We start from the raw sequence: 26,781 nt of genomic DNA on the forward strand, positions 1-26,781 counted from the left end.
GGGGGCGGAGTTAGGCGTGGTGACGGAACGTGGCGGGGGGGCGGGGTTAGGCGTGGTGACGGAACGCGGCGGGGAGGCGGAGACACATGCGGCAATGTGGTCCAAATGTAGTTTGCTGAGGTCACTGGGGGCGGAAGTAGCTGCGGCGACCACGGAGACAGAGTTCTTCCCCATAGCCGCGGAGGTCGCCAATCTGTTGGCGATTGTCTTCATGACGATCGCAGAGCAGGTTGTCTGTGCGGCGATCATGAAGGTTGCGAGGTCGGTGGGGGCGGAAGTGACTACTGTTGAAGTTCATCGTGTACAGGGTGGCACGAATGAACAGGTTAACTCAGAGAAGGGATTGCTCCAGATTTCAAACAGGATAAGGAAATTGATTCTTGTCACCAACTGATTGATCTTTCTCTCCCATTTTGGGAACAAGGGTCTGTCCATCCCAGCGCAAATCGGAAACATAAGCTTTTCCTGGAATGAGCTCTTCTTTGGCGATGAAGGTAACGTGGAATTTGAAACACAAACAGATCAATCATGACCGTATTGATGGTGGAGCAGGCTTGAGAGGGTGAGTGGTCCATTTCTGCTAAGGACTTGTAAAATATGAAAGTGAAGTGTTCATAACAAACCCTAAATATAGAAACATGTGAACTACAGCAGAAATAGGCTAGTTTTCTTGGATTTTATTACAAATCACTTGTTAGAGATACGATTAATACTAATAGAAAACAATGAAATGTAAACAGCAGGGATATGAGTGTTATTAATTAATAACTTATAAAATACAACATTGAGATCAAATACAGTAGAGATAGCCATTTAGGCTGTGTGTTGCAGCTGTAGCATTTGGGTCCTACTGGACTCATTAAGAAATCCAGTTCTATTGGATCAGCTCAAACTCTTGATATAATACCACACATAAGGCTCCTTAATAAGCTAAGAGTCCATTGTGCTGGGTGTACAATATGACCATGGATAGTGGATTGGTGAGCTGATAGAAGACCGACAGCAGTATCTTGTCAGAATCTGGATGATGTGGGCTTGGCAAGGTTTATTCGAGAATTGGATGAGAACTGTAGCAATTCTGATGTCGGGAAGATCATATACTTTTTTTTATTCTTTTAGTAAGCAATGAGCTGAATCTGTCACTCAGCAGTGATGAGTTCCTAATTAATGGGATTATTGCCTGTTAAGCAGCAAGCTATGAAGGGCTTTTGCCCGAAACGTCGATTTTGCCTGTCCTCGGATGCTGCCTGAATTGCTGTGCTCTTCCAGCACCACTGATCCAGAATCTGGTTTCCAGCATCTGCAGTCATTGTTTTTACCACCTTAATGGTACAACACGCCTAACTAATTTTCAGCTTCCTATCTTAAACTCACCTAACAAGCTCAACATTGAGAAAACTTGACCTGGAGATTAGAGTGGGGATCTTGTGAATTCAGCTTGTAACCTGCTCCAAATGACCTAAATATTGGGCACTGAGGTCTCAGAGAACACTCCAAGGATGCCAGCCGCATACACTTCACATTCATGGTATTGGATCTGATATGTGCCAGTCTCTAAATCCTGCTGGGCCATCTCAGAACATTTCTACACTTCAGTACTGCACCACTGTCTGCCCCAGTAACTATCATTGTAATGCCTCGGCCAGCACACCCAAGAGCATGAACCCAGCTCATGGAATGGTTCAGGCTGCATCTCTGGGCTGGTCACTTGCTGTCCCAATTCTCATTCATTCTGAGCTGGCCTGGATGCTCACAACATCTCTCCCTTTTGCCTTTGTGTGTTTGCTACCTCAGCCAGGGATATTATTCCAGTCGCTCCTTGCCATTTAGTGCAGACACAAAGGAAAGAACCTTGTTGTGGTTGTCAACAGGACTCTGTCAAATCAAGGGGGTATAATGGGGTGCTGGCACAGTAAGTCATGGGTAGTCTCTGATACCAATTCCATATGCTTAGACATGGACAACCAGCTGCTCAGGGTGGTCAACATCAGGATTTTCTCCACATAAGGGGTTCGGAACTGAATGTAGGTCAGCCCACTACCTGGCTTGAGTCTTTCTGCTCTATTGTGGGCTGCTTACTTCCTGGAATGAGACAGAGGCAGGTATTAATGGAGATGAAAGGACGTGTCCCAATTGTTACTGTTGGTGCAGGTGGGAGGTATCCTGAGTGAACAGGCAGTGCAGAGGGACTGCAGGATTAATGGTGTCTGGGATTGGGTTAGGTGCGAGTGAGCAGATGGGGACAGATTGCAAGCTGTAGTGAGATTGGTAGGGCATGAGTCTCAGTGGAAGGTGGGTATAGCAGGAGAGTTACAGTGAGGGTGAGATATCAAAGATGGTAGCACTTAGGCTAGCAAAGTGGAGAAGATCATTGACTTCCTTCTTTCACAGCTGGGTATTCCACCAGATGGCTGAGATTGCACTGAGCTGGAAATGTGTTACTGGAAAAGCGCAGCAGGTCAGGCAGCATCCAGGGAACAGGAGAATCGACGTTTCGGGCATAAGCCCTTCTTCAGGAATGCTGCCTGACCTGCTGCGCTTTTCCAGCAACACATTTCCAGCTCTGATCTCCAGCATCTGCAGACCTCACTTTCTCCTCTGAGATTGCACTGATCCAGATGGCAACCTCGGACCAGGTTGGCATGTCATGCCCTGATCTTACCAATCCAGGGGTAAGAAGAAATCCCACCTCAACACCACTCTATGTAGTAGAACCTTTAGATCCCTACCCATCCCTTCTCCCTGCCTGCCTGCCATGTCTGGGATCAATATAAGTAACATTGTAGGGTTGTTATGGACTGACAGTGCTTGTATGGATACTTAACGGGCTTTTAATGATGTTGTAACCACAACATGTGGAGCTGCCAGTGTTGGACTGGGTGGACAAGGTCGGAAGGCACATGGTACCACGTTATAGTCCAATAGGTATATTTGAAATCAAAAGCTTTCGGAGCACTGCCCCTTCGTCAGGTGAAGTAAAGAGAAGCACGCAGGCACGGAGTTTATAATTGGAGAGATCAAAAGATCATACAAGTGGTGTGAGTGGAATGTTGACAGACTGAATAATAGGTCTCTGCAGGTGATCAAGAATATCAGATAGTGTGAATAAAGTGTCAACAGCTGAATAGCAGGTGAAGGGATGACCTGTAATCTGATTCATTAAGGGAGAGAGATAATTACAAAACATTAAAAATAAGGTGGTTCTGGAGACAAACCAAAAGACTGGAATAACATGGTAGGTGTAAGAGTCACACGCCGAGGGTCGAACCAAAGTAACAAGTACTGATCCAAAACTGTACAAACTAAGTAAGGTAGAGAGATCATAATAAGTTATCAAGGTGATGGTGTCAAAACTGGACAGTAAGGAAGATCTTACAGGTACAGAACAGTGTAATAGGGTCACACGTAGTGCGACTTGTAACCAAGATCATGGTTGAGGCCATCTTCATGGCTACAGAACTCAGCTATTGCCTTCAGCTCAATAATTCTGTGCTATTGTGGTCCTCAAGATACAAAACAACGCAGAATTATTGTGAGGTAGCAGTGCTAACCACTGAGCCACTGTGCCACCCAAAGTGGGGGCATTTTCAGGATGGCAACCTGTAACTGTATCACAGGGATTAGAGCAAGGGCCTCGATTATGATTTGAATGAAGAAAGTAAATATACGATCACCAAGTTTCCAGATCACAAAAATAGGTGGGAGGGCATATGGTGAGGATGACACAAAGATTCTATTGAGAGATACGACAGGTTATTGAAAGAACAAAAACTAGCCAGGTAGAATATAATGTGGAAAAATGTGAGTAATACACTTTGGCAGGAGGAATAGAGGAGTTGAATATTATTTGACTGGAAAGACTGCAGAAAGCTGCAGCACAGAAGGATTTGGGGTTCCTTGTGCATAAATCTGAAAAGCCTGGCCTTTAAATTTTATGGGTATTAGGGAAGGAAAATGGACAGTTGGCCTTTATTTCAAAGCAAACAGAATACAAAAATAGGTAAGCTTTGTTATAAATGTTCGAGGCACTAGTGAGACTATGGCTAGAATATTCGGAACAGTTTTCTATTCCTCCATGGGATGAGGATGCCACTGGCTCGGTAGAATTTATCGTCCATCCCAGAGAGCAGTTAAGAGTCAACCATTCTGTTGTGTGTCCAGAGTCACATGTTGTCCAGACCAGGTAATGATAGCAGTTTCTTTCCCTGAAGAACATTAGCAAACCAGATGGGTTTTTTCAATCATTGACATTGATTCAAGTCATAATTTGACTCTTAATTCCAGATTTTTATTGAATTCAATAAAATGGGGCAGCACAGTGGTTCAGTGGTTAGCAATGTTGCCTCATAGCACCACGGACCCGGGTTCAATTCCAGCCTCAGGTGGCTGTCTGTGTGGATTTTGCACATTCTCCCCATGTCTGCATGGGTTTCCTCCAGGTGCTCTGGTTTGCACAGTCCAAAGATATGCAGCTTGGGTGGACTGGCCGTGCTAATTTCCTTCATAATGTCCATGGATGTGCAGGCTAGGCTGGTTAGACATGGGAAATGCATGATTACAGGGATAGGGTAGGGGTCTGGGTCTTGGTAGGATGCTTATCAAAGGGTTGGTGTGGACTCATTGGGCCAAATGGCCCGCTTCCATTATAGAGATTTTATGATTCAAATTGCACCATTTGCCATGACGGGATTCGAGCCTGGGTCCCTAAGGCAGTACCTGGGTTAACAATCCAGCGATTATATCATCAGGTCATCGTCTCCCCCTCAGAAAAAATATATTGGCTTTGGAGGCAGTCCAAAGAAGGTTCATGAGATTAATCTCAGATATGGAGAGATTTTCTTTTCAGGAGTGTTCGAGTAGTTTGGGCTTGAGCTCTTTTGAATTTAGTGGAGTAAGAAGCGATCTAATTTGAAAAGTATACGATTGTTAACGATTGTGTTTGATCAGATAAAGGAATAGAGGCTGTTTTCACTTATGCCAGAGTCTGGGACCAGAAGGCATCTCCTGAGAACCAAGAGTTACATATTTAAGACAGAGATGAGGAAGACATTTTGCTCTTAGAGTGCAGTGGTGTTCTTTTTACCACAGAGTGCTGTTGAGGCTAGGTAGATAAATCTATTCAAATAAGATAGATTGTAAATCAGTAAAGGAATCAAACATTGTGGGGAAAAGGTAGGAAAGTGGAGTGAAGGATAGTCAAATCAGCCATGACCTCATTGAATGGCAGCGCAAAATCAGTGTGGTGAATGGCCTACTTCAGCTCCTCTGTCTTATGGTCTCATTGTCTTAAGTACTTACATTGCTATAAAAACTCATACTTACACAGTCTGGGCTCTGTGCTGCCTCACTTCATACAGCAAACACACAGTAACTGCAAGCTGGCTGCTAACATTATGACTGCTACTGAAGGTCAGTCAGGAACCTTTGTACATCCCACGTTTGTGAAGCAATCTAACAGCAGAAAGATAAACTGCCTATGTGATCTTGGAAGTGTGCAATAATACAAGTATCAACAATTAACAAGACAATGACTGCAGTAAAATTGGCTGAAATCCAGCAAAAACAAGTGGATCCTGAGTGAAGGATGCAAAAAATGATGCTGTGTGTTTCATGTTGGTTTCTGGAACCAATTAGGTTTAATAGTCAGGAAGAGCAAGTGAATTCTGATACACCTCTGCCAGCATCTGATTCATTTGGTCTGATTTTATTAAAGAAACCTTAATTTCCACAAAGTACTTTAAATTTAATATGGTTTCGGTATCTTTTATGATTGACTGACCATAGATCCAGCTGAGACCGATGAGTTGCAGGAGAGCTGTTATAACGAGAATCCAGTCCGTAACGTAATGATCCATTAAATTTAGCCAGTAAATCCCAGCCTAAAATTAAATGGAAAATTCAAAACTGTTACACAGGAAAATGATCGTACTCTTACTTTCAAATTCAGACTTTGATGAGATTTGAAAAATGTATACATGTAAGTGCTTATAATAAAAGCACAATTCTAACTAAAGCAAATTCAGAAGTCACAATGTCAGGTTATATTCCAATAGGTTTATTTGAAATCACAAGCTTCTTCATCAGATGATGAAGGGGCAGCACTCTGAAAGCTTCTGATTTCAAATAAACCTGTTGGATTATAGCCTGACATCATATGACTTCTGAAATTGTCCACCCCAGTCTAACATTGTCACTTCCACATCATAATTAAAGCAAAATACTACAGATGCTGGAAGTCTGAAACCAACACAGAAATTCCTGGAAAAATTCAGTAGGTCTGGCAGTATCTGTGGAGAAAGAAACTGACGTACTGATTCCAGTCTGGTACAACTCATCTTCAGAACTGTTCCAACACAATTCTAACTGGATGCTCAATACTCCCTCATTCATTTGTGTGTGGGATTCAATTACGTTGCTGTTCTCTCCTCCATTGACACCTGAAAGTCATGTTTGAAATGGGGAGATCAGAATTTACCTGCAGTGTTCCAAATGTGATCTCACTTGATCAAATAAGTGAAAAAGTTACCTCAGAGTCCAATTGGATCTTGATCAGCTGGGCCAATGGGCTGAGGAGTGACAGATGGGGTTTAATTTAGATAAATGTGAGGTGCTGCATTTTCAAAAAGTAAGTTAGGGCAGAATTTATACACTTAATGTTAAGGTCCTGGGGAGCGTTGTTGAACAAAGAGACCTTGGGGTGCAGATTCAAAATTCCTTGAAAGTGGAGTCACAGGCAGACAGGATCGTGAAGAAGGTTTTTGGTATGCTTGCCTTTATTAGTCTGTGCATTGAATTTACAAGAGGGAATTGGTTTAAGTTGAGGGGAAAGATATAGAAGGAATTTAAGGGGCAAATGTTTCATGCAGAAGGTGGTGTGTGTATGGAAGTTTTGGAGGCTGGTATAATTACAACATTTAAAAGGCTTCTGGATGGATATATGAATAGGAATAGTCTAGAGTGATATGGGCCCAATGCTGGCAAATAAGACTACATTAATTTAGGATATCTGATACCATGGATGAAGGATCTGTTTCTGTGCTGTACATTTCTGACTCTATGACCCTATGGGCGGCATGGTGGCTCAGTGGTTAGCACTACTACCTCACAGCGCCAGAGACCCAGGTTCAATTCCCACCTCAGGCAACTGTCTGTGTGGAATTTGCACATTCTCCCCGTGTCTGCGTGGGTTTTCTCCGGGTGCTCTGGTTTCCTCCCACAGTCCAAAAATGTGCAGGTTAGGTGAGTTGGCCATGCTAAATTGTCCGTAGTGTTAGGTGTAGGAGAATGGGTCTGGGTGGGTTGCTCTTCGGAGGGTTGGTGTGGACTTGTTGGGCCAAAGGGCCTGTTTCCACACTGTAAGTAATCTAATTTAAATACATCCTAGATTTAGACATCATGACCCCTCATGTACATCTTAACCCTTTGTCTCCAGTTTTAACTGCCTGGGAACATTGCGTTAATGGGATTTGTGAAATTACCAACTCTCCCCACTCAGTATCTGAACTACATTCCCATTCAACACAAATATCTGAATAACGGAACATGGCTCAGGAGTAGGCCATCCTGTCCCTGGGGCTTACTCCACCATTTAATAAGGTTAAAATCACACACCAGGTTATGATCCAACAGGTTCATTTGGAAGCACTAGCTTTCTGACAGCCGCTCCTTCATCAGGTGGTTATGGAGTATAAGATCGTAAGACATAGAATTCATAGCAAACTTTTGAAAGCTAGTGCTTCCAAACGAACCTGTTGGACTATAACTTGGTGATGCGAGATTTTAAACTTTGTACACCCTAGTCCAACACCGGTGCCTCCACATAATTTATTAAGGTTACCGCTGTTATGAATTGCTTTGAATATATTTGCGTCCTTCTTTCTATAATACAAGCCATACTGTACACAGACTCTCTCAATATGGAACCATCAGTGCACTGTATAACTGAAGCTTAACATCGCTACTTTTGTATCCACTCAGCCTTGCAGCAAATGATAAAGTTATATTAGCTTTCCCAAATATATAGGTGAGGACCGCAAATGCTGGAGATCAAAGTTGAAGAGTGTGGTGCTGGAAAAACACAGCCGGTCAGGCAGCATCCGAGGAGCAGGAGAGTTGATGTTTTGGGCATAAGCCCTTCATCAGAAATGAGGCTTGAGGGCCAAGGGGGCTGAGAGATAAATGGGAGAGGGATGAGGCTGGGGGGGGAAGATAGCTGAGAATGCACTAGGTTCCCTCCCCACCCCTATCCACGGTCCATAAAGACCATTCCTTCTGCAACTCCCTTGTTCAGTCCACGCCCCCACCAACCCACCCTCCCATCCTGGCACCTTCCCCTGCCACCACAAGAATTGCAAAACCTGCGCCCATGCCTCCACACTTACCTCCGTCCAAGGCCCCAAAGGAGCCTTCCACATCTGTCAGAGATTTATCTGCACTTCCACACACATCATCTACTATGTCTGTTGCTCCTAATGAGGTCTCCTCTACGTCGGGGAGACAGAACTCCAGTTTGCAGAACGTTCAGAGGGCATCTCCAGGACACACACTCGAAATAATCCCATTGCCCCATTACCGAACATTTTAACTCCCCCTCCAACTCACTAAGGACATGCAAGACCTGGGCCTCCTCCACTGCTAAAACCTAACCACCGGATGCCTGGAGGAAGAATGCCTCATCTTCCACATTGGGACCCTCCAACCACATAGGATCAATGTGAATTTCACCAGTTTCCTCATTTTCCCTCCCCCCACCTTATCCCAGATGCAACTTTCCAACTAGACACCACCCTCTTGACCTGTCCATCTTTCTTCCCACCTATCTACTCCATCCTCCTCTCTGACCTATCGCCTTCACCCCCAACTTCATCTACCTATCGCATTCTCAGCTACCTTACCCCCAGCCCACTTCTTCTCTCATTTATCTCTCAGCCCTCTTGGGCCACTAGCCTCACTCCTGATGAAGGTCTCATACCCAAAACATTGATTTCCTGCTCGTTGGATTCTGCCTGATCTGCTGTGCTTTTCCAGCAGCACACTCTTCGTCTTTCCTAAATATATTGAAGTGTTGTTTTTCAGACTGGAGGCCTGTGACTAGTGGAGTGCCACAAGGATTGGTGCTGGGTCGTCTACATTTTGTCATTTATATAAATGATTTGGATGTGAGCATAAAAGGTACAGTTAGTAAGTTTGCCGATGACACCAAAATTGGAGGTGTAGTGGACAGCGAAGAAGGTTACCTCAGATTACAACAGGATCTTGATCAGATGGGCCAATGGGCTGAGAAGTGGCAGATGGAGTTTAATTCAGATAAATGCAAAGTGCTGCATTTTGGGAAAGCAAATCTTAGCAGGACTTATACACTTCATGGTAAGGGCCAAGGGAGTGTTACTGAACAAAGAGACCTTGGAGTGCAGGTTCATAACTCCTTGAAAGTGGAATCGCTGGTAGATAGGATCGTGAAGAAGGCATTTGGTATGCTTTCCTTTATTGGTTAGAGTATTGAGTACAGGAGTTCGGAGGTCATGTTGCAGCAGTACAGGACATTGGTTAGGCACTGTTGAAATATTGTGTGCAATTCGAGTCTCCTTCCTATCGGAAAGATTAGATTAGATTAGATTACTTACAGTGTGGAAACAGGCCCTTCGGCCCAACAAGTCCACACCGACCCGCCGAAGCACAACCCACTCAGACCCATTCCCCTACATTTACCCCTTCATCTAACACTCCAGGCAATTTAACTTGGCCAATTCACTTAACCTGCACATTTTTGGATTGTGGGAGGAAACCGGCGCACCCGGAGGAAACCCACACAGACACGGGGAGAATTTGCAAACTCCACACAGAGAGTCACCTGAGGTAGGAATTGAACCCGGGTCTCTGGCGCTGTGAGGCAGCAGTGCTAACCACTGTGCCACCGTTGTGAAATTTGAAAGGGTTCAGAAAAGATTTACAAGGATGTTGCCAGGGTTGGAGGATTTGAGCTATAGGGAGAGGTTGAACAGGCTGGGGCTGTTTTCCCTGGCACGTCGGAGACTGAGGAGTGATCTTATGGAGGTGTACAAAATTATGAGGGGCATGGATAGGATAAATAGACAAAGTTCCCTGGGGTCATGGAGTCTAGAGGGCATAGATCTAGGTTGAGAGGGGAAAGATATAATAGAGACCTAAGGGGCAACTTTTTCACACAGAGGGTAGTACGTGTATGGAATGAGCTGCCAGAGGAAGTGGTGGAGGCTGGTACAATTGCAACATTCAAAAGGCAATTGGATGGATTTATGAAAGGAAGGGTTTGGAGGAATATGGGCTGGGTGCTGGCAGGTGGGACTAGATTGGGTTGGGATATCTGGTCGGCATGGACAGATTGGACCAAAGGGTCTGTTTCCATGCTATACATCTCTATGACTCTATATGCTGCATCTGCACAGTACTTTTGATTGTCAAGCATCCTTCTGTCTCTCAGAGTTCTGCAATCTCTAATCATTTAGATATGATGTTTTAATTTTTATTCTTCCTGCTAAAAGGGAAACACTTCATGTTTTCCTACATTATACTCCTTTTGCTACATCTTTGCCCACCTACTTAAACCATCTTTCTCTTTTTATAGCCCCCTTATGTCTTCCTTGAAAATTACTTTCCAATTTTATATCATCAGCAACTTTGGTAACTGTGTCTTCAACTGCTTCATCTATGTCATTGATGTAAATTGTAAATCATTCAAATGCCAGAATTGACCCTGAGGCACGCCACTTGTTACATCATGAGAATCTGAAAAAAAACACATTTGTGCTGACTCTCTGTTTACTATTAGCCAGCTAGTTTTCTGTCCATGTCAATATGCTAACCCCTGTACCATGAGTTCCTATGTTCTACAATAAATATTAATGTGACACCTTATCAAATGCCTCTGGAAATATAAGAACCACCATTTCCCATCCACCATTTCCCCATTATCCAAAAGCTCATATTACTTCTGAAATAATTTTAACAAATTGGTGAAATATGTTCTCTCCCTTCACAAAACTGTGCTGGCTCTATCTGACTACTTCAAAACCTACGTTGTCATGTCACAAATTCCTTAATAATAATTGCTAACACTTTACTTATGATAGATAGTAAGCTAACTGCTCTGTATTTCTTTCTTTTTGAATAAAAGAGTTATATTTTCTAACCCAGTCATAGAGTCAAAAAGTGTGGTGCTGGAAAAGCACAGCTAGTCAGGCAGCATCCAAGGAGCAGGAGAGTTGATGTTTTGAGCATAAGATCTTCATTCCTGATTAAGGGCTTAAGCTCAAAATATCGACTCTACTGCTCCTCAGATGCTGTCTGATCAGCCGTGCTTTTCCAGCGCCACACTTTTTGACTCTAATCTCCAGCATCTGAAGTCCTCACTTTCTCATGTCAGCCCGACCAAGTAATAATTGAAGTTTCCTTCCGTAAAGGACATTAGTGAACCAAAGGGGTGTTTCTAAAATCAACAATGGATTCATTTGACTTCATTAGACTCTTAATTCCAGAGTCTATTGAATTCAAATTATACCATCTGCCGTGGTAGGGTTCAAACCTGGGTCCCCAAAACATTCCCTGGATCTCTGGATTAACAGTCTACCGATAATACCAGTAGGCCATTGTCTCCCCTAAGGCCAGGCTAAGCTAAGCATGTTTGCAGACAGTGAGGGAGAAAACTCTGATGCCGATGATCATGACATGATGCTGAGTTGCAGCACCTAACATCAAGGCAACTGAGTTACCAGTCAAGAGCAACTGAGAATAACACACTTCTCTCCAAATAGGTATACTATCACCAGGTCAGAATGAGTTGTCAAACCTCCAAAATGATTTGTTGATGGTTGGATTTTCAATCTTCTTAATTCACATTTTTATTGTTTGTTGGTAACCTCAGTCAGTGCAGAAGTTGAACCTGTGTTGTTGGTGCCCCCCCCACCCCTCATTGTAAACCAGCCATCCAGGAAAAAGTGAGGACTACAGATTCTGGAAATCAGAGTCAAAACATGTGGTGCTGGAATCATCTTCCTGCTCAAGAGCTTATGGTCGAAACATCAACTCTCCTGCTCCTCAGATGCTGCCTGACCGGCTGTGCTTTTCCAGCACCACACTCTTTAAAACCAGCCATCCAGCCAACTGAGCTAAAAGATACCAGTGTGGTGGTGGTGGATGAGCAGGAATATCATAGGGGATATTGGAAGAGCTGATCATCACAGGAGACTGAAGAGAAAAAGAAGGAACATCGGTGAAAAGGGAGATGGTTAGGAGAGGTGGGGAGGATATATAATGTAGAGGAGGAGGGTAGAGTGTGAACAAATCAAGGGAAACATTAACAACCAGCATCTTTCTCTTAACTGGCTCATCTCGAGGGCCAGCAGAGAATGTGCAGTATAATGGGGAGGGTTCAAGATCTCTTCCTGCACAACGCAATTATATCCAACAGAAACAGAAATTGAAGAATATGATTGCACAAGGTCTCATTTAAAGGCTTGGCAATGAGGGGAAGCTTTTGCTACAGATTAAAGGTGAATAAACAATTCCGTGTCTCAAACATAATTTCTCTCAGAGCGAAGCACTCGGATACACCAACAGTGACAATGATGGTGGAGCTGGTGGGAAGCAGAGAGTATTCCACATGCAGCCATGCAGGAGCATTCACAGGTACATGTATCTGAAAGTTAAGGGCATAGGGATCAGGCTGTTCTGCCACCTGTGGAATTCTAAAAGAAAAGGAATGTGGATGCTAAAAATCTGAAACAAGAACAAAATATGCCAGAGAAACTCAGCAAGTCAGACAGCTTCTGTGGAGAGAAAGCAGAGTCAACATTTCAGGACCAGTGATCCTTCTTCAGAACTCATTGTTGTGAGGAAAAGATGGGATATACACTGAAGACAGGGATTGGGAGAATGGTGTGAACAACAGGTGAAGATGGAGCCCATATAGAGAGAGAACACTTGTTGGGCAGACAAAGGAATGGATACTGTCGAGCCTGGGAGAAAGAAAAGTTGCTTATGGGGACCATTAGTGAGTGAAAATGGGTTAGCTGCAATGAAAGCAGCCGAAGGTCATCTGGAAACTCTGGTCAGCATCTCATTTCCATTTGGAGTCCCTGCAGTTGTCAGGACTCGATATCAAGTTCAATAATTTTCGTGCCTGAGCACCTTCGTCCATGTCCTCCCTCCCACCGGGCCAGACCTTGTCAAAACAGTGTTAGGGGTATACATAATGCAAAATGTTAAATTCATTGCTTTTGGATCCAATATTCTATCATAATAACAATCTAACTGTTTGAACATAGGACAGAAAACATTTCTTCTGGTATGCACTATCACAAATTTCCATATGTACCAGTTTAGTAAATGATTCATTGTAGGAACAAAACATTGAAAATGATTTGACATAAATCACTGAAAAGTGCACCGTCAAGACTACAACAATGTCTCATAAAAGTTCAGGGATATAACTTTGATATCCGTTACAATCTGGGCTACTTCAGATACAATGAGGGGTGTACCAAAGCCAAATTAGACTATGGCTGTTCGGCTGGATTTACAAAAAATTACATTAGAAAATATCATCAATATCAATCCAGATGACTATTGGTCAACAGTAAGAAAAAAGACAATGAATGATTCACAACTGAGGGCATTTTGGAAAGTTATTATCAAAGTCCGGCCTGATGGGATACAAAAGGTGCCAGATGCGCTCCAAGGGATTTGGCCAGACAAGGATGAGCCAGAGGCTCTCAACAGGCATGACTTTCAAACATAAACAGATGCTTGTAGCTGAAGTTCTTTACCAAACTCTATTGCCTCATTATACCAGAGGCATATGGGCATAGGGTGAAAAAGGCCCCTGTACAGCTCATTGTGTATTGCTCAGGTCACAACAGAAAAATCGAGAAGACAGTGAGGGTGTATCAGGCATGTCAAAGTCAGCCACCACATCAACAGAAAAAAATCTCTCTACCCTCACAAGATTCCATTATATCTTTGGTTGAAGCTTGTAACAGATTTACTTACTATCCACGGTGACAATTGTCTTCAAGTCACTGAGTAATTTTCCAATTTTCCAACCACCAGACATTGGAAGGATAACGTAACTACATCCATGGTAATCACCACAAGTATAAAGTGCATTCCATTCAGTGTACCTGGAGAAAATATTTGAAATTGGACCATACTGCACTAATAGATATTTTATGGACCTAGAACACCTTGCATTTGTACTAAAAGAGGTCTAAATCATGTGACAGCCTCACCACATTATCCCACACCCAATATTTTTGCTGAATGAAATGGTTCATACCATTCAGCCATCTGTATGAAATGAGCAACTAGACACCATCTCCATATTGCCATGTCACACTTCAGAACAATACCTCTAGGTATGGGCTTTCTATTACCAGCAACAATCACATTAAAAATCAAGTCAGGACACATTTGCCAAGTCATTAACAGTCCAATTTCCCGTAAATATGGGATAAACATCTTGAACATTCAGGAAGAATAAAAACAGCACTCAGTTGACATCTTGGTGTGGAATTATCTAGTTTGTGAGAGTGGTAAAAGGTTTGAATCATACATCCCATCCAGGGAACATGGTCACCCACAGAAGTACTCAGAAAGTGCAGTGAACCTTAAACCCAAGGAGTCACAATATCTAATGGAACAATGAGAAAGAGGAATAGAAAATAATTTGGGGAATTGTACAACATTCTAACATTGAGCATTCTGATTGTCACAGAACACCACATGAGGTAAACTCAGGGAATGAAAATGTTGAACGCAACCATGAAAATAATCTCCTCTTTAACAAAAGGCAAGTCACCAAAATATCAGTGAGCCAAGAACAGTCAGTTGATAAATCTAGATCACAGGACAGAAAGACGATCATGAGATCTGGAAGGATTATTAAATTATTGATTCATTACACAACCACTTAAAGTTTTAAACAGTTCAATTCTTAAACTCCTAAGCACAGTGACTTATTTTTGGAGTGATAGTTCTCACAATCAGCCTGAGATATATTTATTTTCATTCATGTATGTTATAGGGTCTTGGAGAGAAAATGGCATATGGTAATATCATTTTAAGAAGAACATGCTGATGAGCAAATAGCCTTGATGTAATACATGTCAGTGACAGCTATAGACTTGTTCAGTGTGCAGTACATATTGCGAAGGGAGAGCAGCTATGCTTCCCTGTAACAACTAACCGCAATAACAAATGTGTCTGCTGAGCAATTTTATGACATAATAAACTGAACCGTGGTCCTGTTTCCAGTCCTGTTGTGAGAGTGGATTGTCTGAGAGTGAACTCAGAATCACAGCAAGATATAAATATGACATGATCACTGCACAACATTAAACAACTACAAAGAGAAAGGACCAGAACACTTCTTTATTATTTCATCCTGTGAATTTGATCACCTTTTGGAGTTATTGATTATGTGTGATAGCAGCTTAAATCACTGAAATACAACCTACCTGTGTCACATATAGAAGGCCAAGCAGATAAAATAACAAACAAACACCAGCTGTCAGAAGAAGGTGCTTTGATCGGAGCAATATAGGGAACTGGTCCTGCAGGGCTGTCATAACTGTTTCTGATGGAAGAAAATGTCAAATGAAGTGATTAATTAATAACTTGCACAATGACAGGACAAAACACCACTGGACACACCAAAGCCCTGGAGTTTGGAGTAAAAGGTTTCTGCATCCATTTTTCTAGCTCTGAGATATGTATTTTTCCCCCAGTTGTGTTCCTGTTGCTCTGATGCAGAGGAAAACTGCATCATTGTTATTCTCAAATACCATGTGGGGTGTTTCAACATGAGTGAGTTTCAATATGAGTGAGTGAGTTTGTTGACCATCCTGCTCCCTGTGAGGCAGGTAAATAAAAATCCCCATCTCTTGAGCAGCAAGATCTGTCTCAATTAAATGCGAAGGGATAAATTCTAGGCATGAGAGCAAAGAAAAGATATAGAACATTAACATCGAGATTGAAAATCACCACAATAGATATTGGGCAGAGGAACATAGGAATTAGGAGCGAATGGACAATTGAGCCCTTCAAACCCACTCTACCATTTGTCACATTCATGGCTGTTCTTATTGTGGTCACAATTCCTGCCTGTTTCCCATAGCCCTTTGTCCCATTTTTCATCAGACATATCTACTTCTTTCTTGAATTTGTTGATTGATTCTGCCTCCTGTGCACTCTGGGCAGTGAGATCCACAGATTCACAACCCTCTCAGAGAAATAGTTTCTCCTCACCTCAGTTTTGAACCTACATCCTCTCAGGATATATCTATGACCTCTTGTTCAAGACTGTCCCACAAGGAGGAATATCTGTTCCACATCTACCTTATCAATCCCCTTGAGCATTTTATGTAAGTCAATCAAATCGCCCCTCATTCTTAGATTACATTACAGTGTGGAAACAGGCCTGTTGGTCCAACAAGTCCACACCAACCCGCCGAAGCACAACCCACCCATACCCCTACATTTTACCCCTATACCTAACACCTAATACTGCGGGCAATTTAGCATGGCCAATTCACCTGACCTGCACATCTTTGGACTCTGGGAGGAAACCGGAGCACCCGGAGGAAACCCACGCAGACACGAGGAGAACGTGCAAACTCCACACAGTCAGTCGCCTGAGGCAGAAATTGAACCCAGGTCTCTGGCGCTGTGAGGCAGCAGTGCTAACCACTGTGCCACCGTGCCGCTGGAGTTCAGAAGAACTCCAGCGAGTACAAGTCCAATGTATTCAATTGTTCCTCATATGACAGCCCTTTCATCCCTTGAATCAACCTGGAGAACCTCCTCAGAACTGTCTTTAATGCCACCACATCCTTCCTCAAGTAAAGAAACCAGAACTGGACACAATACTCCAAGTATGGTCTCAACATCATCTCATATAATTGTGACAACATTACTTTTATAAACCAGTTCTTTTGCAATAAATGCCAAGATTCCACTTGCCTTTCTTATTATATGCAGCACCTACATACCCACTTTCTGTGATTCATACACAAGGACACCCAGATCCCTCTGCACTGAGACACTTTGAATCTGCTTCTGATTTAATTAATAATTTGCGATTTTATTATTCTTGCCAAAATAGGTAACCTCGCACCTATCCACGTTAAATTCCATCTGCCAGATTCTAGTTCATTCTCTAGCTGTGAATTTTGCTTTGTTACATTCTGTCCCTCCCGGCAGGTCATTGATATAGATTGTAAATAGTTGATGTCAGAGAACTGAACCCAGCAGTACCGCAATAATTACAGTTCACCATCCAGAGAAGGACCCATTTATCCGATCCCTCTACTTTCTGCCAGTCAGCCAATCCTCTATCTGAACCAATACTCTACGCCAAACACTCTCGGATCTAAGCCTCTGGGCCAGTCTTTATGCAGCAGCTTATCAGTGTCTTCTGGAAGTCTAGATATAACACATCCACTGTATCCCCATTATCCAACTTGCTAGTTACATCCTCAAAGAATGCCAGCAAATTTGTCAAGCACATCTTGTCCTGTATGAAACCATGCTGACACTGGGGAATTGAGCTTTGTATTTCCAAGTGTTAGTTATCTCCCTTTTCATTGACTCCAGCAACTTCCTCACGATCGAGGTCCAACTAATTGATCTATAGTTTCCCACATTTTGCCTATCCTTTTTTCGAATACGGGCTTCACATTTAAAATGTTTCCAAACCACTGGCACCTTTCCAGAATCCAGGAATTTTTACAATATAGTAACTAATATATCTCTGCTGCCACCTCCTTTAATACCTTAGGGTGCAGGCCATCAGATCCTAAGGACTTATCTGCCTTTAATCCCATCAGTTTACTTAATACTTTCTCCTTAGTTATAGTAACTTCACCAAGTTCCTCTATAGTAACTGCAGATTTTGGGAAGAAATTATAATCTTCCACTGCAAAAAGACACAAAATACTGCTTTAGTGCCTCTGCCATTTCTGAGTTTCCCATAATTACCTCACCATTTCCATCCTCTAAAGGGCCACCATTTACTTTCACTACTCTCTTCCTTTTTATATACTTATAGAAGCTTTTGATGTCAGAGCTTATAGTTTTTGCTAGTTTCCTTTTATTGATCTCCTGATTCTCCAGAGTGTCTCTAACATTTGCAGTATGATATGCCCTAGTTTTTGTCTTTATGTTATCCTTGACCTCCTTGTTAAGCCGTGGATTATCTTTTACCTTTCTATCATTCCTCTTCCTCTCAGGAATATACTTTAATTGACAGGTATTTAGTATCTCTCTGAGCATTTGCCACCATTTTTCCTTTAATATTTTTCCTCAGTTCCCCAGGGCCAACTGCTTTCTCAGGCCTGTATAATTACCTTTGGCCAACATTAAAACTCCTGTATATGACTCTATCTTCACTCTTGCCATCTGAATTTGAAACTATAAAAGGTAGTGATCACGCCTTCCAAGATGATCCTTAACTTCATGATCATTTACCAATCCTTCCTCATTACACAATACCAAATGTGAAGTAGCCAGTTGGCTCCATGACACGTTGCCATAAGAAAGAATCCCTCAGACACTCTATGAATCTTCCTTCAATACTATCCTTGCCAAGTTGATGAATCCAATCAATATCTATGTACAAATCACCCATAATTACTGTTGTGGCTGTCTCATAAGCCATCATTACTGCCTCATTTATACTAAGCCCTACTTTGGAAGTACTGTTTGAGGGTCTGTAAATTATTCCTACCAAGGGGTTTCTTCCCTTGCCTTTTATTTCCACTCAGATTGATTCAACATCTTGGTTCGTTGTGCCAATATCATTTCTTAATGCACCTTGATATCTCCCTTAACCAATAAAACAACTCCACCTCCTGTTCCTACTCGCCTATCCTTTTGGAATACTCATTATCCTTGGACATTTCACTCCCAGTACTGATCTTCCTGCAACCACATTTCAATAATCTTCACCAGGTGGTGTGACTGGTCTCTATTTGTGTTGTCAGCTCATCAACTTAACTCTGAATGCTGCATGCTTTTGCTAATAAGTTCTACTGGTTTGTCTTTCTCTTTTAATATTTGCTCATACACTCTCCATCCTTACTTACTAATTCCTAATAACACTGAACCTCATCTCTCTCATTTACTCCAACTCTCAACTCACATGTTGATCTTCTATGATGCCTTCCCTCACCATCGCTGTTAGTACAAATTGTGTTGTGAAATCATTTGGATGTTGATGCAACTTTTCCCCAATTTTTATTTTGATGCAGGTACTAATCATTTAAGACTAAGAGCTGCATTCTTCTTTCAGACAACGAGGAAACAATTGCTACAAAGAAATGTTATGTGTTTGTCCACTAACATCACCAACAGCACTTTTTTGCTCAACACTGTCATAATTTCTTCAAAAGAAATCATTTGTTTAAGTGATGCAATGCCATTTTTACCTAAACCTGCAAACTGTGTGTCAATTCCCAAAGTGAGCAGCATGAAGAAAAATGAAACACACCAAAATGGTGCCCACGGTAACTGTGCAAGGGCCTCTGGGTAGGCAATGAAGACCAAACAAAAACCTGAACAGTGAATAGAATAGAAACAACATAATGAACGTTGCTATTAACTTGTTGACATTCATTTCATTTAATTTATTACAGTTGCCAATATTAGCCAACATTTGCAAAACTATTCATGTCACCAAAGTTGTGCAGATATGTGTTTACAATATAAAACATTAGTTATTATATATTTGTAATATTAATCACTCTCAATTCAGAAATTATAATATTTAGAAGCAGTGAACACTGAGTTCAGAGTGACATTTGCAATCTAAGCAAAAATTGAATCTCTCTGATATATTGGTGAAACTGGCATTTTAAAGCAGGGAATAATGTTGGAAAGTAGGGAATGGGAGAGAAATAATTGAATAGATAATTTAGAGTGTTTCTTAAATGGTTGGGGATTGTAAAGTGTAGTTGTACAAAGAGACCTCAGTCTCCTTGTTGCTAAGTCACTGAGGGTTAACATGTGTGTTCAGCAATCTATTAGGAAGCCTCATGGAATGTCATCCTTTATTGCAAGAGGATTTGAGTACAAGGATAGTGAAGTCTTGTTTCAATTGTATAGCAGCTTGGTTAGGCCACACCTGGAAATTGTGCACAGTTTGGTTGCTTTTTCTCAGGAAAGATGTCAATGCCATAGAGGGAGTGCAACAAATGTTCAGCAGACTTGCTCCTGGAATGGTAGAACTGTCCTATGAAGAAAGATTGGGAAAACTGGGCCTGTATTCTCTAGAGTTTCGTAGAATGAGAGGCAATTGCATTGAAATTTACAAAGTAGTTAAATAGAACAACAGAGTAGCTGCACGTAAGATATTTCCTCTGTCTGCAGAATCTAAAACCAGCAGCCACAATTTAAAACTAAGGGGGATGCCACTGAGGGCCAAGCTGACGAGAAATTAGTTTATTCAGAGTGTTGTGAAACATTGGAATTGTCCAGCACAGAGGGCTGTGGAGGTCAAGATTTGAGTAGATTTAAGGTTGAGATTGATATATTTCTGATTCTCAGTGGTGTACAAGGTCAGGGAATGGATGGAGTAAAAGGCATTGAAGTGTTCGATCCTTCAGTATTGCATGGAGTGGTGAGGCAGACTAGACAGACTGAGTGGCCTACCCCTGTTCCTATGTTTCTGCCTTGGTTCAGGCTGTCAAACCACTCAGTGCTCAGGCTATTGGAGTAATCAGACTGGTGTGTGAACTGTGTTTTATTGTAACTTTACCTGGTCATTAATTACTTATCACAGCATCACCAACCGATACAAGTGGCTTAGCACAGAACATTTCCATGTCTCTTGCTCTTCATATTAAACATTTTTTAAAATGTACTACTGTCAAATTGAATATTTGAGCACATAATATGATCAATAACTAATCGTCAATAAATAAAAATTGTCTGATTCACCTAAAAGCATAATATTATGGAATTCAGTCAAAATTTTCTTCTTAAATATAAAATGTGGCTCATATGAAATGTAATTCTAAGGTAAATAACAAATCTTACAGTGGATTATAATGTTAACTGAGTGCTTTGAGATTTACTATTCTGTGATTATTTCAAAAGCTCACTTTTAAGAGCTAGGGTTCAACCCCAGGCATTCCACTGCATTATTCAGCTCCAATCCCTGTCCAGTATAAACCAAACATCACGGCAATGTGTCTTCAGAGCCTGGTTATCAATTTGGATCTGAGGATTGATTATTGTGTCTGGACACTGGAATCACTGGGATGTTGGATTGATTCACTTATAGAGAATAATTAAAGCTTTCTGACTCTTGATCATTTTAACAGTTCTGGTTTACCTGACTCTGCAATGTCTGAAACAGGTTTGTCTTGTATGTGAGCCATGTGTCCCAGGATGGAGAAGACGACAAATCCAGCAAACACACTAGTAGCACAATTAACAACACAGACAATGATGGTATCTCTGCAGCAGTTATTGTGGAACTTGTTGTAGGACGACAATGCTACTAAAGTGCCCCAACCCACTGAGTAGAAAAGAAAATTTGAGTCGCAGCATCTTTCCAGACCTGGTAAATACAAAATAGAATAGATGTCTGGAGGGAAATGAAACACAAATATGTACAACAGATAAACGACATTAATTGTGAAGATAATGAGAACTTGTGTGGTTAATCCATGGTGAACTGAGCAAAGTGGCTCCCTGTGGATTAACAGTAACTCTTCTTAAACAGAACAGTCATCATTACTGTCGATTATTTACAGTCAAATTCCCTCTGGGATGTCAGACACAGGTCTTTCTGGTATAATGCATGTTTCACTAACACAAATTACCTGTACCGTGATTGATGAGTGGGGACGCTGTTTCTAAAGAGCAAAAAGTTAAAAAGTATGTTTGCTAGAACGTGATTACATCGGCGACACTGTAAGTGCTCTTTGTGTTGCGTGATTCTTGCATAGCGCAGGGTCACATGGAACGTGACTATCGCACTATCGAAGACGTGACTGTACACTCTTTCACCAGCCATGGTTTTCAGTGACTGACTCACTTGCAGTATTGTACTGACCACAGTTAATTCCATTCTTTTCGTGAAAGTAACAACAAAGAACACCTTTTACCATAAATAATGATCACTCATATTGTAATAATATCACAGTAGCTTAATATCAACAGGAACCAGTAAAATTGCACTGTAATTTCTAGGATTATGTAAACAATGGTTAAATGATTTAAATGGAAATCAAAATCCAATTCCTGTCAGAAAAATTAAGCAATAAATAGTGTTCACCATTGTCTATTCACAAACACTGCTGTATCTTTGGACTGAATACAAAATTCCAGCCATCATTATCCAGTATGCATTAGGACACTGTCAGCTTCACAAATGTAGTATTGCCTAGTCTGCCTATTTGCATTCACTGGGCTCCGTGACGTTTCTGTCCTTATGCTGTCGACTGAATCACCTCGGAGATTTGTTTCAAGAAACATGACATTGAAATAGCCTTTTAATGACGTGCCAAGCATTTACTTACTGCCAGTCACAATTTCTGGCACTTAAACTATCTACTGGAAGAATGGAATCACAGCATGGAAGTCACCCACTCAAACTTACACTTCCTTTTCTGTCTCAGTCCTTGCATTGTTATATTCCAAGTACGATAATCTGACTGGTTCAGGATATAAACAGTTACTTTCCAATGTTCGCTCCAATGTAGATTTCAGATGTAGACAACGTTCTTTCATTTCCATCTTCCACTTCCAGATACTTGCAGCACCAAATATCATTGACATAGAATGGATAAGGACAAGGCTCATCAAGAGTGGCTCTTTCTATTGCCGTGATACAGCAAAATGTGGGTCAGTATTTGCTTTGTAGGTCAATGAGGCATTTCACCTGAAACGCCTGAATCATTTCAAAGATTTCAGAAAGGAGGAGGCATGAAGGAAGAATTCTATTGCATCCCAATCCCTGTCATAATTCCTCATCAATTTTGATCCTCTCGTCCATCATAGCTGATGCCTGACCCTCTTTCCTGTTAATGGCAGGATGATATAGACCTTAAACTGACTCTTTGAATTCATCACAAGCTTTGTTAAAAATTTCCAAGAATTGAATTAAGGACTCAAAAGCAATACATTGATTTTAAATCAATGATGAAAGTGAGGACTGCAGATGCTGGAGATCAGAGCTGAAAATGTGTTGCTGGAAAAACGCAGTAGATCAGGCAGCATCCAAGGTGCAGGAGAATCGACGTTTCGGGCATGAGCCCTTCCTCAGGAACGTCTATTCTCCTCCTCCTTGGATGCTGCCTGACCTGCTGCGCTTTTCCAGCAATACATTTTCAGTTTAAATCAATGATGACAAGCTAACAAAGTAATGTGCTGAGGCATGAATCGATTCAACTAAAAATACTAATGAGACTCAATCATTCGTATTGCTGTATTTACCTCAGCATCAGCCAGTCTGGAGAAGTCTGACTGCTTCCGATGTAGAATTCAATTCCTTTAGAAGCTCCCTCCAGGGTAACCCCTCAGATCAGGAGTATGGTCAGAACCACATAAGGGAACGTCGCAGTGAAATAAACCACCTGAGCATGGAGAGCACCTTGTTAGATTTTCCTGTATTACTGGTAAAACAGAAGAAAATAAAATCTCGAAGCAGTACAAGGCCATGTGGCCCCACCATGCAATAAGATTCTGGCTGATCACCCTGACACTTACCCTCTCCAGAACCTTTGACTCTCTTGTACATCAACAATTTGTCAAACTCTGCCTTGAATATATTCAATGAACTGACCTCTACTGCTTTCTGAGGAAGAGTATTTGAAAGATTAAAAATTCCTCTTCATCTCTACCTCATTTGGAGACACCTTATTTTGTTACTGTGTTCCCTGTTCGACATTCTCTGAGAAGATCAAGCTTTCTAAGACCATTCGGAATCTTTGAAGATCATTTCTCGGTCTTCTAAATCCCTGTGAGTACAGGCTCAAACTTATATTGTAAAAAGATATTTTCAGAAGAATTAATACAAAGAAGTTCACTGAACTTTCTCAATACAAATACACCTCTTAACTAAGGAGACCAAAACAGTAGCTGCTGTACCTTTGTAGCAAGATTTGTCTACTTTTATACATTATCCCCCTTGGAATAAAGACAATATTATCCAACCAAATGGCAAATTAAATGGATTCTCATCAATGCATCGAAGGGAACAGATGACAAACTGAAGAGGAATAGTAACATGGAGGATATACGCAGGGATCGCGTTTTCATCTAGTTCACAGGGTTTGTATGTTGAGACTTTGTTTTGTGAAACCTTGTTATAATGTGCTTATTTAAACACTGCTAAACCTATAGACATGGGGATATAAAAAAATTGAATTTAGGCAACAAAATATGTAATTTTTATTACAACAAAATGGTTTCTCGATTTAAAAGAATACTATAAAATGGCCTGTGACTCATACTGCTGAACATACTGCTGATTTGCAGAATTAACTTGCAGTTCAAAGATAAGAGGACAATAGAGTTTTCATAAGATAAATACTGACACATTAATTGACCATTTGAACTAACCTTGAACTAATACATGGCATGACAATTTACATAAATTAGATATCCTTCTTAAAGAAAATACCATTGGATTAGCCTGTCTTCAATCATATCACCATATTACAATTGATTGGACTTTTTTTTGTAATTAAGAACCCTTTCCCAGGAAATATCATTGGATTAACTCGCTGTAAATCATGTCACCTTATTATATGTGATTGGTCTTTCTTGTAATTAAGGCTGTACTATTTCTTTAAAAACATATAAATAATATGTAATTTTCAAATGTAATTGCGCAACTTTTCCCCAGAACACAGAAGCTTCAATCTGCATCAAGGTACCTTAATTGAATAAACTAATGACCCTTGCTTTTTGAATAGACCGCATTTGTCGATTCCTTTGACCGATCTCAAACCAAGAGGCCCCTCTTAAGGTGACACAGATCTTCAGACATAGTAACAGAAATTACACAATGAAAAGAATCAATTAAAGGTAATTCTTACCCAAGAAACTCAACTCCTCACTGGGTAGGTACATAAAAGACACAGCAAGTTGTTCCTGACGTCAAGTTGGACCTTAAGAGATTTCTCACCTGATTCTGCATTAAATCTCACCTTAGCACAGGCTGCTCATGTCACTAACAGATTGCACCCACAGTTACTGCTACACAGCTGTTAAAACATATTCCTTCAACATTAATAACTACTAAAGGCACATTACACTGGAATGTCACATGTTGTGATATCTTCTAACAGCCTTAAAATTACATTTGCTCTTTGGTTTGGAACCTATCCAACAATACAATGGGGATGAAGATCATAGCTTTGTTCGTTAACCTCTGTTGTCCTCCAACCTATCACAGAATCTTCCTTTTATTCACCGACCCATATTCCCCATGTCCATTGTCTTAAGAAACCTCTTAAGCTGCTATTTATTTCTCTCGGTCAGATGAAAGTCCATGGAAGTGAAATATTAGCTCGGTTTGTCTTGACAGGTGCTCCACAAGCTGTTGAGCATTACCAGCATTTTATTGTTTTCACCCAATGATTATTCCTCAGGTCTCAGTCCCATCCTCATGTCCAGACAAATCTCATTTCACTCAAATAAAACCCTGATCCTTTCGTGTTCAATCCTTCCCCATCATCGCCACCCCGCCCCCCCCTCCCCCCACACAACCCCCGATCCTTCCTCAGCCTTCCATGGCAATTGGAAATTCGCCCAGAATTGCAGTGTCAATGAGTGAACCATTAGAATGAGGAACACATTGCAGGGGTTTAGGGAAGTTGCTGTTCTTTCCCTCAGGAGAAAGATCTTCAGATCTCTCTCAGGCCTGAAGTGTTGATGGACTATGAATCTCCCATTTCCCATAGAGACACTGTTAACATCACCTGGAAGATAAAGCAGACACTTCACGAATTATTTATCATTTCTAGCTTTACTGTTACTTTGTCATGAGTTTTAACTCTATTTATCACCAATCATTTACCTTTCCTGAAGATTTGATTCCTCTTGATAATGCTGCCCCAACTAGCAGCCAGGCAAGAAGCAGGCAGAGGGCTAAATACCAGATTACCTCCCCAGCCTCATCCATTGAACTGGAACAGCGTAAAACTGCGTTACTAAAGAAAATAAGAACAAAAACATGTAGTAAGGACACTCTTCATTACACACAGATGTTTTTAGACATAGTGCATCAATGTATTTAACAAACAGAGTTGTGTAATATCTGCAGCATTGTACTTATTTCCAGTATTGCTCACTCGGGCCCTGGTGAGGATTGGAGATTTCTGATCCATTTGGACAAGATCCATTGTTTTCCTGCAGCTGTGTTATATTAATGATTTCAAAATATCCATCAGTCAGAGTGAGATTGCAGAGTGTCTCTGGAAAATATGTTTCAGTATTATACATCAATATGCATTCCATTTCAATATAACCAGGGTCACCGTTTCACTCTGACTGAATTAGTTAATCCTTTTGATTACATGGGTAAGGTCATGCATAGATCAGAACACAGAGGTACAGTCCATGCACTCACTCTCAGCACAGTCCTGCTGTGGTGCTCAATCTGCTTAATCTCTTGTTGGATAAAAGTCTGCCATAAAAGTAATCAGAAAACCAAATTAAAATGGTACTGTATAAAAAGTTACTTCAAAAGTATTCGGTAGTAGTTATTGTAGAAGACTTTAAGGATTATAATGG

The 26,781-nt window shown here is 41.3% G+C and overlaps 1 pseudogene; it reads right to left on the reverse strand.

The window, feature by feature from the left end:
- The window catches only part of LOC122557085, an 80,048-nt pseudogene that overhangs the window by 12,810 nt on the left and 40,457 nt on the right, over positions 1-26,781 (reverse strand).

The sequence above is a fragment of the Chiloscyllium plagiosum genome, chromosome 15 (assembly GCF_004010195.1).
Source record: "Chiloscyllium plagiosum isolate BGI_BamShark_2017 chromosome 15, ASM401019v2, whole genome shotgun sequence".
NCBI lineage: Eukaryota > Metazoa > Chordata > Chondrichthyes > Orectolobiformes > Hemiscylliidae > Chiloscyllium > Chiloscyllium plagiosum.